Genomic DNA, 13,214 nt, shown 5'->3' with positions numbered 1-13,214 from the left:
ACTTTTTGGTTGTTGTTTTAAATTGATTGACACTTGGATATTGGTCTTTGGTACCATCCAAGTTATCTCTCTTTGATTAAGACTCGCATATTTCTATTTGCTTGAGTAAAGATCAAATCGAGAGATTGAGATATAAACTCTTTTATATATTTTTGTCTAGATTGAGTCTGACTGGATAGTTGATTCTCTAGAAAGTATATTGGAGTTTGTCCATACAGATTGCTAATCGAATTGTTGGGTGTGGTTGTTAGACCCTCGATTTTTCAATTAGTATCAGAGCAGGAAAACACGTTCAAGACCTTACAAGTCTGTGTTTGTAGCGATCTGAGGATGGACCACAGTATCTCTGATAAACGCGTCACCAGAAATAAAAGCTCTGTCTTGTCTAATTCTATTAAAGAGAAAGATTCCTCAATCTCGAATATAAACGAACCATGTGTTCCAACAAGACAGACATGCTCCGACATGAGTAGTTCCAATTACCCTTCAAAATAGTCTATCTCTCTAAATGAACGGGAAACAACTGAAGAGAGTGTCTTGATTCTAAATCTTGCTAGAATCCAAGCTGATAGATTTAATCGGTTAAAACACCATGTCGATGTTCTGCTTGGTGTAATAAGAGACTACAAATTCAAAGAAAATACTGAAGATCATTCTTCATGTATGACTCCTGAGGCTAGCCTCAAAAAGGATGCTTTGGAAGTTTAACATCGCTTGAGTAAACTCTTTATTCAAGGATGCTCTAAGCAGTCTAATATACCAAGCACTTCTGCTAAGCCTAAAAAGTTCCAGCTACATAAGTAAAATTGGAATCCCTTCCTGTTGCAAAGAATGTGTCTGAATTACCTAGTGATCAAGGATGTTCCACATCACATGGAAGGAAGAAATATCCTAACGAGATTGTTAAGACTGCTTTGTATAATCACTTTTGTAATCAGAAAGTATGCCTCTTTTGCAATACAAAAGGCTGTAGCGGACCAGAGAATTTTTGCTTCCAATGGGTCGGGTTACGACCCGCATGGCCAGTTCCGACTCTCTGATATGCCACTCAAGAAACTAGACTTTCAAAATTTCGGACCAATTCAATTAAGGGTCAAGTAAATGTCAGAATTGTCAGAGTAGTTCTGGATACCAGCCACCATCGGCCAGTGCCAATGGTCTTCCGGGTAGCCAGCGAAGTGGTGGGGTGCCCCAGTGGGCCTGACAACACACACCGCATCGTACGGGTGAGGAATAGCCAGTGCCAATGTCAGGGTAGTTCTGGTTACCAGCCATCGTTGCCGCAACGATCTTCCGGGTAGCCACCCATAGGTGGGGTGCCCCAGTGGGCCTGACAATCTCACCGTCCCAGACGGTTCATCCAGATATGGTGGGGGTGCCAATTATGTCCCATTAGATGGTATGAACTGCCTTGCAGTAACCATTCCTTTTAAGATGATATAAGTTACCTCGCACGATAATAACCATTGCCTAACTCACTATCCGAGGCAGATGATATGAATTACCTTAAATGGTAATAATCATCTCCTGTCTCACAGACTGTATGGTTATCAAATGGTATGAATTATTTCGAAGACGCAACAATCATCTCATTATTAGGTATCATCTCATTATTAAGTAGTATGAACAGCCACTACTGCAACTACCTCTTACCAAAACATTTTATAAACTGCTAGGGTTGCAATCATCTCCGAATAGATGGTATGAACTGTCAAGCAGCAACCAACACTTTCAGATGATATGAACAACCTTGCATGGTTGTGCTGAACCGCATAGCGGCTGCCTACATACCCTCTACGTTGCTCGAAGGGATCAAGCACGACCGTAGTTCGTCATTCTTATATGAATAGATAGTATGAACTACCCATAGTAGCAACTATCTCTTATTAGCTATCAAATAAACTTAATTTCACCAAGCCAACAGTTCATATAGATTCCCAGTGTCATTTTCTATCAAATAAACTTAATCAACATATTAATACATATTAGTTTATAAATCTCACTCTAACCCAAAGGATCCATCTACATGACATAAGGAATAAACTTGATTTACTTTCAAATAAATCAAAGTGACCAGCACATTAAGTTACTCTAGATCTTAACGAATAATGGATATGCACATAGTAAGATGATCCTTGGGTATATTGGTTAACATGCTATAGGCGTATTTCATATCTTTCTTGTGCCCAACACACAAATCTAAGTACCTAAAATTATGAAAAAAATGATTCTCCAACCACAACAGAGCAAGACGTGTAGAAGGACTACAGCTCCAGCTTGCTATTTCCTAAAGAAACTTGGCCTAAAATTCAGGGTGAACAACACAATAACCAGCTAGAATACAAGCAATTGAAATGCACATCAAATGTGCCGGAAACCAAACTTGAATAAGGGTGTTATTATTTACAAATCCACAAGTAATAATAATGATTACAGGTCAGCACCGGGACTTCCAGTTTACATTTCTCTTATGATAACAAGGTACATTAAATAGCATTTTCATATAGTAATTCGTTGCATACGTTTCCAAAAGACAAATTCATACAATAATTGATCATCAACATAGCATCTAAACAATCCGTGAGACCAAATTTGAGATCATTCACATAATCGAAGAGAATAAGCACTCAATCGAGTTCAGCCGTTATAGTTCATGAGATATGACTTCAATCATAAAACAGAAAAACAATAATCCATGGATCGTACCATAACAAGATTTTCACAAAGCATTCATAACTATAACTATAACCATTACAATATATATATAATTTAAAGGAATGTAACAGTGAGATATCAAGTTACGAGTGATTTTGTAAGCTCAAACGAGACTGAATTCCTATAGGCATCACTGTACAAAGTCCCCTATTTGGGGTAATTCCCATGATCCATTTGCTTTGAAATTTCTACAGATGAAACATAACCCAGTTTGGTTTCTCATATCCAAAAATCAGATAAATCCCAGTAGTATAAGTTCCTCATTTTAACCCTAAACAGTTTGCCATGTTATACGAATTCTGATGATAGGTTCTCTGTACTGCAGCAGTTTCTACCAGTTTGACTGGTTCGATTATATTAAAAATTTAACCGAGATTTCCAGGCATATCTATGCATAACATATCCAAAATTCGTTGAGTTCTAACAGTTAGATATTGATTTGTGACTTATTTAATATGATCAAACCAAACTGAACTACACAGGCGTAACTGAGAAAGCCCCCTAGTTGGTGTACTTACCATTGTACATTTTGTTTGAAATTTCTACAGATTAGTAATCACAAAAATGGGTTCCTCATATCCGAAAATTAACAAAATCCATGCAATCTAAGTGCCTCGTTTTAGTATAAAAACTCTACCATGTAGTTTACATTCATCAGTATGGTTCTCTGCAAAACATCAGTTTATACCACTTCCCTAAGTCAGATCATTATGAAATTTTAGACGAGTCTCACTGATATTCTAGTGTATAACATATCCAAAAATCATAAGATTTCAACGGTTAGATCTCATTTTATGACTCAATTTATATGTCAGATCAATGAAATTCAAAACTCAAATTACGGTTCCATCATCCATACCTTCCATGCAAACGACACAAAGATTAGCAACAACGAATCAATAATATTCCAAGCTCGATTCATTTGATTTCTCAAACAAATCCTCTACCGTTCCCCATCTTCCAAAACCAATTTCTGAAATTGCTTAAGATTAGAAGAAAGGAAATAAAGTGAGAACCCTAGTTCCCATATGAACATAAGTTTCTATTCAGAGAAGAAATTATAACAGAAAACTAAATCGAAGCATGCATCAACGTGGTTATACAAACCCATCAATTGACATGGATCTCAATGTTCAGTTCAGTAAGAAAATGATTACTTCAACATCTTACAATTCAAGAACATAAAGAAGAGATTCTCCATCTCGACGACGAATCAAACCAACTGCATCCACACCTTTGTGTCTCCATCTAATAAGATTTCTGTAAAGCTACTCATGCATAAGTCTGTTCAACAGAGAAAGGGAAAAAGGGGGAAAGGAAGAAGATGAAAAAATCTCCCCAAGAATAGTTGGTCTTTTCAGTTTTTAAGGCCAAACACCACGCGTCCAAAAACAAGAACACTAAACTCCATGTGTAGGCACCTGTGTAGATGCATGCTTATCTATATAAGCACCCAACAGTTTAAGATAAGGCAGACTTTCATGTATTTGGGTACTAACATTTATTATATGGGCACCCTAAAATGTTGTGAACACTTGAGTAAGTGCATAATTTAACTAAAGGGTCCAGTTAAACCTCTGAAAAAGGTTCGTACCGTCACACCATTAACCCCTTTAAAAGAAATTTGTCCGCAAAGTTCAAAATAAAACTTAGAAGTAAGGAAGATTACCTATGTTCGCATCACAACAAAAGCAATGACGAGTCCGCAACTCACAGTCCCGAATGAACCGGAACTGATCTGATACCAACTGTAGCGGACCAGAGAATTTTTGCTTCCAATGGGTCGGGTTACGACCCGCTTGGCCAGTTCCGACTCTCTGATATGCCACTCAAGAAACTAGACTTTCAAAATTTCGGACCAATTCGATTAAGGGTCAAGTAAATGTCAGAGTAGTTATGGATACCAGCCACCATCGGCCAGTGCCAATGGTCTTCCGGGTAGCCACCAAAGTGGTGGGGTGCCCCAGTGGGCCTGACAACACACACCGCATCAGACGGGTGAGGAATGGCCAGTGCCAATGTCAGGGTAGTTCTGGTTACCAGTCATCGTTGCCGCAACGATCTTCCGGGTAGCCACCCATAGGTGGGGTGCCCCAGTGGGCCTGACAATCTCACCGTCCCATACGGTTCATCCAGATATAGTGGGGGTGCCAATTATGGCCCAGTAGATGGTATGAACTGCCTTGCAGTAACCATTCCTTTTCAGATGATATAAGTTACCTCGCACGATAATAACCATTGCCTAACTCATTAGCCGAGGCAGATGATATGAATTACCTTAAATGGTAATAATCATCTCTTGTCTCACAGACTGTATGGTTATCAAATGGTATGAATTATCTCGAAGACGCAACAATCATCTCATTATTAGGTATCATCTCATTATTAGGTAGTATGAACAGCCAGTACTGCAACTACCTCTTACCAAAACATTTTATAAACTGCTAGGGTTGCAATCATCTCCGAATATATGGTATGAACTGTCAAGCAGCAACCAACACTTTCATATGATATGAACAACCTTGCATGGTTGTGCTGAACTGCATAGCGGCTGCCGACGTACCCTCTCCGTTGCTCGAAGGGATCAAGCACGAACGTAGTTCGTCATTCTTATATGAATAGATAGTATGAACTACCCATAGTAGCAACTATCTCTTATTATCTATCAAATAAACTTAATTTCACCAAGCCAGCAGTTCATATAGATTCCCAATGTCATTTTCTATCAAATAAACTTAATCAACATATTAATACATATTAGTTTACAAATCTCACTCTAACCCAAAGGATCCATCTACATGACATAAGGAATAAACTTGATTTACTTTCAAATAAATCAAAGTGACCAGCACATTAATTTACTCTAGATCTTACCGAATAATGGATAGACACATAGTAAGATGATCCTTGGTTATATTGGTTAACATGATATAGGCGTATTTCATATCTTTTTTGTGCCCAGCACACAAATCTAAGTACCTAAAATTATGAACAAAATGATTCTCCAACCACAACAGAGCAAGACGTGTAGAAGGACTACAGCTCCAGCTTGCTATTTCCTAAAGAAACTTGGCCTAAAATTCAGGGTGAACAACACAATAACCATCTAGAATACAAGTAATTGAAATGCACATCAAATGTGCCGGAAACCAAACTTGAACAAGGGTGCTATTATTTACAAATCCACAAGTAATAATAATGATTACAGGTCAGCAGCGGGACTTCCAGTTTACATTTCTCTTATGATAACAAGGTACAGTAAATAGCATTTTCATATAGTAATTCGTTGCATACGTTTCCAAAAGACAAATTCATACAATAATTGATCATCAACATAGCAGCTAAACAATCCGTGAGACCAAACCTGAGAGTAGTCATTCACATAATCGAAGAGAATAAACACTCAATCGAGTTCAGCCGTTATAGTTCATGAGATATGACTTCAATCATAAAACAGAAAAACAATAATCCATGGATCGTACCATAACAAGATTTTTACAAAGCATACATAACTATAACCATTACCATGTATATAAAATTTAAAAGAAGGTAACAGTGAGATATCAAGTTACGAGTGATTTTGTAAGCTCAAACGAGACTGAATTCCCTATAGGCATCACTGTACAAAGTCCCCTGTTTGGGGTACTTCCCATGATCCATTTGCTTTGAAATTTCTACAGATGAAACATAACCCAGTTGGGTTTCTCATATCCAAAAATCAGATAAATCCTAGTAGTATAAGTTCCTCATTTTACCCTAAAAGGTTTGCCATGTTATACGAATTCTGATGATAGGTTCTCTGTACTGCAGCAGTTTCTACCAGTTTGACTGATCCGTTTATACTGAAAATTTAACCGAGCTTTCCAGGCATATCTATGCATAACATATCTAAAATTAGTTGAGTTCTAATGGTTAGATGTTGATTTATGACTTATTTAATATGATCAAACCAAACTGAACTACACAGGCGTAACTGGAGAAAGTCCCCTAGTTGGTGTAATTACCATGGTACATTTTGTTTGAAATTTATACAGATTAGTAATCACAAAAATGGATTCCTCATATCCGAAAATTAACAAAATCCATGCAATCTAAGTGCCTCGTTTTAGTATAAAAACTCTCCCATGTAGTTTACATTCAGCAGTATGGTTCTCTGCAAAACTCAAATTACGGTTCCATCATCCAAACCAAGCTTCCTGTTCACCAGTTCACACATGAACATGATTAGTATTGAAACACTACAAACCTATCTTATAGTTTTGCCTGAATTGATGATTAAATACAAGATTATATAAAATCTCTAATTTTCTTGAAGAACCCTAAATTTCAAAATTTCCATATGAACTCATCAAATCATTTAATTGATGCTCTTTTCTAGATACCCATTGGTCTACACCCATATTCAATTCAAGAAAAACATATCCAAACACAACTAAATTAAATTTAGTAGAACCAGATAAAGAGGAAGTTCCATACCTTCCATGAAAACGACACAAAGATTAGCAACAATGAATCAATAATATTCCAAGCTCGATTCATTTGATTTCTCAAACAAATCCTCTGCCGTTCCCCATCTTCCAAAACCAATTTCTGAAATTACTTAAGTTAGATGAAAGGAAATAAAGTGAGAACCCTAGTTCCCATATGAACATAAGTTTCTATTCAGAGAAGAAATTATAACAGAAAACTAAATCGAAGCATGCATCAACGTAGTTATACAAACCCATCAATTGACATGGATCTCAATGTTCAATTCAGTAAGAAAATGATTACTTCAACATCTTACAATTCAAGAATATAAAGAAGAGATTCTCCATCTCGACTACGAATCAAACCAACTACATCCACACCTTTGTGTCTCCATCTAATAAGATTTCTGTAAAGCTACTCATGCATAAGTCTGTTCAACAGAGAAAGGGAAAAAGGAGGAAGGAAGAAGATGAAAAAATCTCCCCAAGAATAGTCGGTGTTTTCAGTTTTTAAGGCCAAACACCACGCGTCCAAAAACAAGAACACTAAACTCCATGTGTAGGCACCTGTCTAGATGCATGCTTAACTATATAAGCACCCAACAGTTTAAGATAAGGCAGGCTTTCATGTATTTGGGTACTAACATTTATTATATGGGCACCCTAAAATGTTGTGAACACTTGAGTATTAGAGTCTTAGAGCAAATGCAGTGGTGCGATCAAAACCAAAGATCAAAGATCAAAAAAAAGATCAAATTTTGGGTTTAGTCCGTGTTGTCACGTAACGGTCCCGATTAAAATTTGGTCGCGCGTAATTTAAATCTCCGCCCCAAAAAAATTTCATCGGGCGTATCTCAAATGTCCGCCCAATCAATCACCAGGCACACTTTAAGTTTACGCCTGTCAACAGGCGTACTTTAAGTTTACGCCTCATTTTTTATTTTATTTTTTTAATTTGAATTTTCATCGGGCGTAATTTAAATCTCCGCCCGTTAACAAGCGTACTTTAAATTTACGCCCAGCAACAAGCGTACTTTAAATTTACGCCCGACTATATTAGGATTTGGTATTTGGTCGCGACCAAATATGGTTTGGAATTTGATCTTTGGCTGGGATTTGATCTTTACTCCGTCCCACTGCGTCACGATCTCATCCAAAATTTTTGGTTATACTCGCCCACTGTGGATGCTCTTAGGCACTGTAAGTGCATAATTTGACTAAAGGGTCCAGTTAAACCTGTGAAAAAGGTTCGTACTGTCACAAAGGCTTTGCTAAACAAAAGAGAAACTCTAGGTTGAATAAGACCTCCCTTGTTCAACTTCAACACACCTTAGACTTAATTCTCAAAGGTGTAACTGACATTCGTATGTCTAAACCAGTTGGTTTTCGTACTTACCTTGTGTATGTTACCAGGAAGGTCAATTCAATGAGTTCCTCAAATGCTCTAAAGCAGAATAGTAGTCTGAACAAGAATCGTCCAAGGAAGGATCAAGTCGTTTCCTATGGAAATAACATTTCCCTTAATGTGAACGAAATTGCAGGAGAAAGAAGAAAAATTGATGATAACCTGATAGAGATGATCCAAGGATATAAAGAAATCGTTGACAGGTTTTCATCCTCCGCAAGTCAAAATTCTTCTTGTAAGGACTCTAACTATGTCTCGTATTTTGATGACAGTAAGTTTTATGATAATTTATCACATAAAAGGTAATCTCTCTCTATATTCAGAAGGAAAAAGAGACTCGATCATAAACACAGTTCTTTTAATGAGCTCATAGCTCATACTTGTGCTAATTAATCACAAGGGTTGAGAACTTGCTCATAAAAATACTGTTGAGCAAGATGTGTAAAAATCAGGTATACTATGGCAATTTGGTGTTCTTCTTAGTTGAGCTATCCTCTTATCGTTTATAGCTGAACTAGTGCCTGCAGACAATATTTCCTAGGATGTATTTTTGTTTTATCGTTTCTCTCTTTGCATTTCTTTTGCATATTTCTGAGCAGCTACAAGTGTGCTCTAAATTTCTCCTATGGTAAGGAATTTATTGAGCCATTTATGAATTCTCATGTAGCAAAAGTTCTTTTGTTGTTTTATTCTTTATGGGCCATGTTGTATTCGTATGTGTACACTTGTTACCATCACAAGTCAACCGTTTGGAAACCCTAAAGGTCTTCTTCCTTAAGAAACCTTTAAATACCAAACCCTTGAGTCACGTTTGCATACTCTAGGTTATTTTGTTTTTTCAAGAATGTCTTCCTCTTCACAATCGTGTGGTTTTGCTAAAGGCTTTCTTGATAAAGGTATTGGTTTTGAATCCGAAGGGAGGAAGAAAAGAACTCTTGTATATGAAAGTCATCCCAATGCCTCGTGTTACTATGCGTATACTCATGAGAATGTTGATAAGGATGATATGATTTCTGCTGAAGTGGTCCATGACTTTCTTAAGTATTTTGAGGAAGCAAAACTGCATCTCGTTGATACTCTGACAAGTCTTGATGTGTTGAAAACTGAGTTGAAAAAGGTTTCATCTGACCTTGGTCTCATAAAATATCACATAAATGATCTTCACAAAGAGAATCTCTTCTCTGAAGATGCAATGGATGCTGCTAATCACAAGCTCAAAGACATTCAGACTCGTGAGGATCCTGAACCGTCTATTTGACCTTAGTTCGTGTTCGGCCATGGAACTGGAGTCTGCTTTTGTTCCCTAGCTTGTTTATTTCTTTTATTTTTCTAGTACATCTTATATTTTCTTGTTTTTATTAGAAGAGTAACTAGAGGTTGGAATAGCCATTATTGTGATTACACATAGTTATGTCCAACGTTTTCATCTTCATGTTTTTAGATTTATTGGTTTAAATTCTAAACTTGTTTGGAAGATGATTTTTGCAGTATTAATCTTTATGGTTTTATATATTTCAATATTGTTATGGGATATGTGTGTTTGCATCCGTGAACTTGATTGTCCCATATCTTGTCAAAAGTAAAGTCGTTCATGAATTAATATGCATGTATTGATGAAAGAATGAATGGACTTTTGAAAAATACAAAAGTTGAGCCTATATTGTCATTTATTGATGAAACATAGGTTAAAATCTTTTGTTTGCAAGGATTATGTCTATTGAATGTCGTTATGCAAATAGTGATGGAAAATAGAATGAATCCTTGTGTATTCCACAGTAATTGATCTTCTCTGATCCATATTTTATGTATTACTGTAAGGCTCCGTAAAAGTGTCTTATGTTGAGCATTAAACAACCAAGTTGATTATTTTTGATTAGCTATGTTGTTGTTCCGTAAGGTACTTTATGTCGAGCATTTTGAACTAAATTAATCATCTTGTTTGGTTATTTAGTTATGACTCCATAAGTCTGCTTATGTTGAGCGTTCATGACTGGGTTGATTGTTTTCATGATTAACTTAGTCATTGCTCCATAGACTCTCTTATGTGAGTATGACCAATTAAATTGATTACTTTGTGATTAGTTTGATTGTGTATTTCGATTATATTAATTATGGGTTTACTTGTGATTAATCTAATTGAGCGCTCTTAAGTCTCCATAAGTTTACTTGTATTGAGCATTTTGTGTTAAATTAATCGTGAACTTCTTGTGGTTAATTTAATACTTTGGATTCAAATTCATACTTGTATGTGATTTTTTATGTCCATAGAAATCCTTCTTTTCTCTTTCGAAATTAAGGTCGCTCTTGTTGTTCCCTTGGGAATGACATTATATGGGGGAGAGTTCTTTTTGAACTTGCGCTTAATTGCGGAGGTGGAATATTATAGGGGTTATCTTGTATCTTTAAACTCCTTGATGAATGCATTTAGCTTCGGCTTTATGATTGCATCTAAAGAACAAGTTGATATTTTTGCTTTCTTTTGGTCAAGAAATGTATCTTTCGGAAATTTCATGAGGATCCCGTTCTTGTACCTTTGCCAATTTTATTGACAAAAAGGGGGAGAATTAATATGTAGTTCGCACTAAAAATACATATGGTTTTCGGATCATTATGTAAGGGGGAGTGGTTTCCATGTGAGATGGAGTATTGACTAAGGGGGAGTGATACATATCACCATAGTATTGTTGTTGAAGTTGTGATACAATTGAACTTTGACGTTGTGTAATGATACTATGACACTGTATAACAATGATTAAGAACTATTGTTTTCTTGTTGTTATAGATACGTATTTTCAACAACGATGATGCTAAACTTACAACCTTTGGGATCATTGGAGTACTTGGAAGTGACGAAGATTTCGAGTAAATTGAAGATTAGACATGTGGAATAGGAGCTACAAAAGTTAATTTATTTATTTTTTGTATTCCATATGTATTAATAGTTTTGCCACTAAAATTGACAAAGGGGGAGATTGTTAGATCATTGCTCGGTCGAACTCGCATGCGTTGCTATCTCAAGCATGTTTGTCAATATTAGTGATCAAAACTATAAGTCTTGATTTCTAGCCTACATAGCTAAAGGTCTCGGACTAGGATAGAAAGTGTAGTTGAGCTCAAGAACTCCATGGAAATCATCATACAAGACAAAGGACTACTCAAGGAACTGGTGGATCTTCGTCGACTAAAAGGTATGTGGAGATTTGAACTTATCTGTCACTCAAAATTCTATCTATTATATCTCCTACTCTTGAGATAAAAGTCGTTTTGATATATAGACTTTCATTATGCACATTTGCTATTTCGAGCCGAGTTTATCTCGCCTATCTATTTCTCGAAATATGTGTTGGTAAGCTTTCGCTTTAGCCGAATTCATCTTTACCTAGTGACGAAAGTCATTTTATGTTTCAACCACTTTGAAAATTTCCCTGACGAAAAATGGTATGTGAATAACGGCTATATCCGTCCTCTGAGAATGTTTCAATGATTGAAATGAGAGTTTAGATTACATAACCATTGATAGAATATAAGCATTGTTGTGGAAACACATATATGTATAAGTCTTTATTCCTTGAACCAAAGTTTGCGAACTTTGTTGATCAAGAGAAATGGAAGTGGCGTGAGCCAATTCCACGAACTAAGTCCGCGAAGTGACGGAAGTTCTCGACCCGAGAATTTCTGCTGGAGTTTGTAAACTCCTTCCATGAGCTTAAGTCCGCGAACCAGTACGCGAACTTGAGCAGGTTATATCTAAAACCGGTTGTTCTTGAACTAATGTTTAAATATACTAAGGAATGCTTTTGCAAACCGTGGCTATAAAGTTCATGAACCGATTCGAGTGAATCAAACCGATTTTGCTTTGATTGTGTCTTGTGTAGTTACAGAAGATCTAAGCAATTGAACAACTCTCTAACTAGTTCATTTGAGTCATTTGAACTAGTTATGGTGAAGAAGAATATGGTTGATATGAAAGTAATCATATGGATAACCATTTGGTTGACTTATTGAACCAACAAATGTTAATGTTTGGGTACGGTTCATAAACCTAGAATTGGACATTTCATTTGTGTGTGAAAAGCTAAGTTTTCGATCTAACGGTTGAGAAATATTAGCTTGAATATAATTAGGTTTTCATCTAACAGTGAATATTGAATGCTTTGTTACCAAGCTAACATTGATTGCAAACCCTGATTTGAAAACTATATAAAGGAGAACTCTAGCAACTGGGAAACCTAATCCCCACACATTTTGTGTGATACTAGTTGTGCTAAGATAGAGTCGATTCTCCTTTAACCTTTGGTTTCTTCTTCTAAACCAGGTTAACGACTTAAAGACTTCATCGGGATTGTGAAGCCAGACCGATACTACTTTTCTTGTAGTTGTGTGATCTGATCTTGCATCTTTTATCGTTACGAGTACGATTGTAATAATTGGCTCGAGATTTTATATCTCTGATAGGCAAGATAGAAAAGTAATCACAAACAAACTTCGTCTCATCATTTGTGATTCGACAATATCTTTTTTCGCTGCGTCGATTAATATTATTGTGAGGTGATTGATAATACTAAGTTGTTCTTCGGGAATATAAGTCTGGTATTATCGATTGGTTCCTGTTCACCTTGATTTAT

At 36.3% G+C, this 13,214-nt stretch overlaps 2 long non-coding RNA genes across 3 annotated transcripts; both read right to left on the bottom strand.

Moving 5' to 3' along the window:
• Window positions 1–2,383: 2,383 nt before the first annotated feature.
• Window positions 2,384–4,076, bottom strand: LOC113286425. Of its 2 annotated transcripts, none has more exons than XR_003329294.1 (2): window positions 3,886–4,076; window positions 2,384–3,697 (listed from the first exon to the last, which is right to left on the bottom strand). It is a non-coding gene; the product is annotated as an uncharacterized LOC113286425 (long non-coding RNA). The 2 variants fall into 2 exon arrangements; XR_003329293.1 differs by having other exon boundaries at window positions 2,384–3,688.
• A 2,579-nt stretch (window positions 4,077–6,655) lies between these two features.
• On the bottom strand, window positions 6,656–7,685 carry LOC113286423. The gene is made up of 3 exons (XR_003329292.1): window positions 7,566–7,685; window positions 7,192–7,305; window positions 6,656–6,911 (listed from the first exon to the last, which is right to left on the bottom strand). It is a non-coding gene; the product is annotated as an uncharacterized LOC113286423 (long non-coding RNA).
• Window positions 7,686–13,214: the final 5,529 nt, after the last annotated feature.

The sequence above is a fragment of the Papaver somniferum genome, chromosome 6 (genome assembly GCF_003573695.1).
Source record: "Papaver somniferum cultivar HN1 chromosome 6, ASM357369v1, whole genome shotgun sequence".
NCBI lineage: Eukaryota > Viridiplantae > Streptophyta > Magnoliopsida > Ranunculales > Papaveraceae > Papaver > Papaver somniferum.
Note: the sequence above shows the minus strand (reverse complement) of the source record. Positions and strands in the feature narration are given on the sequence as shown.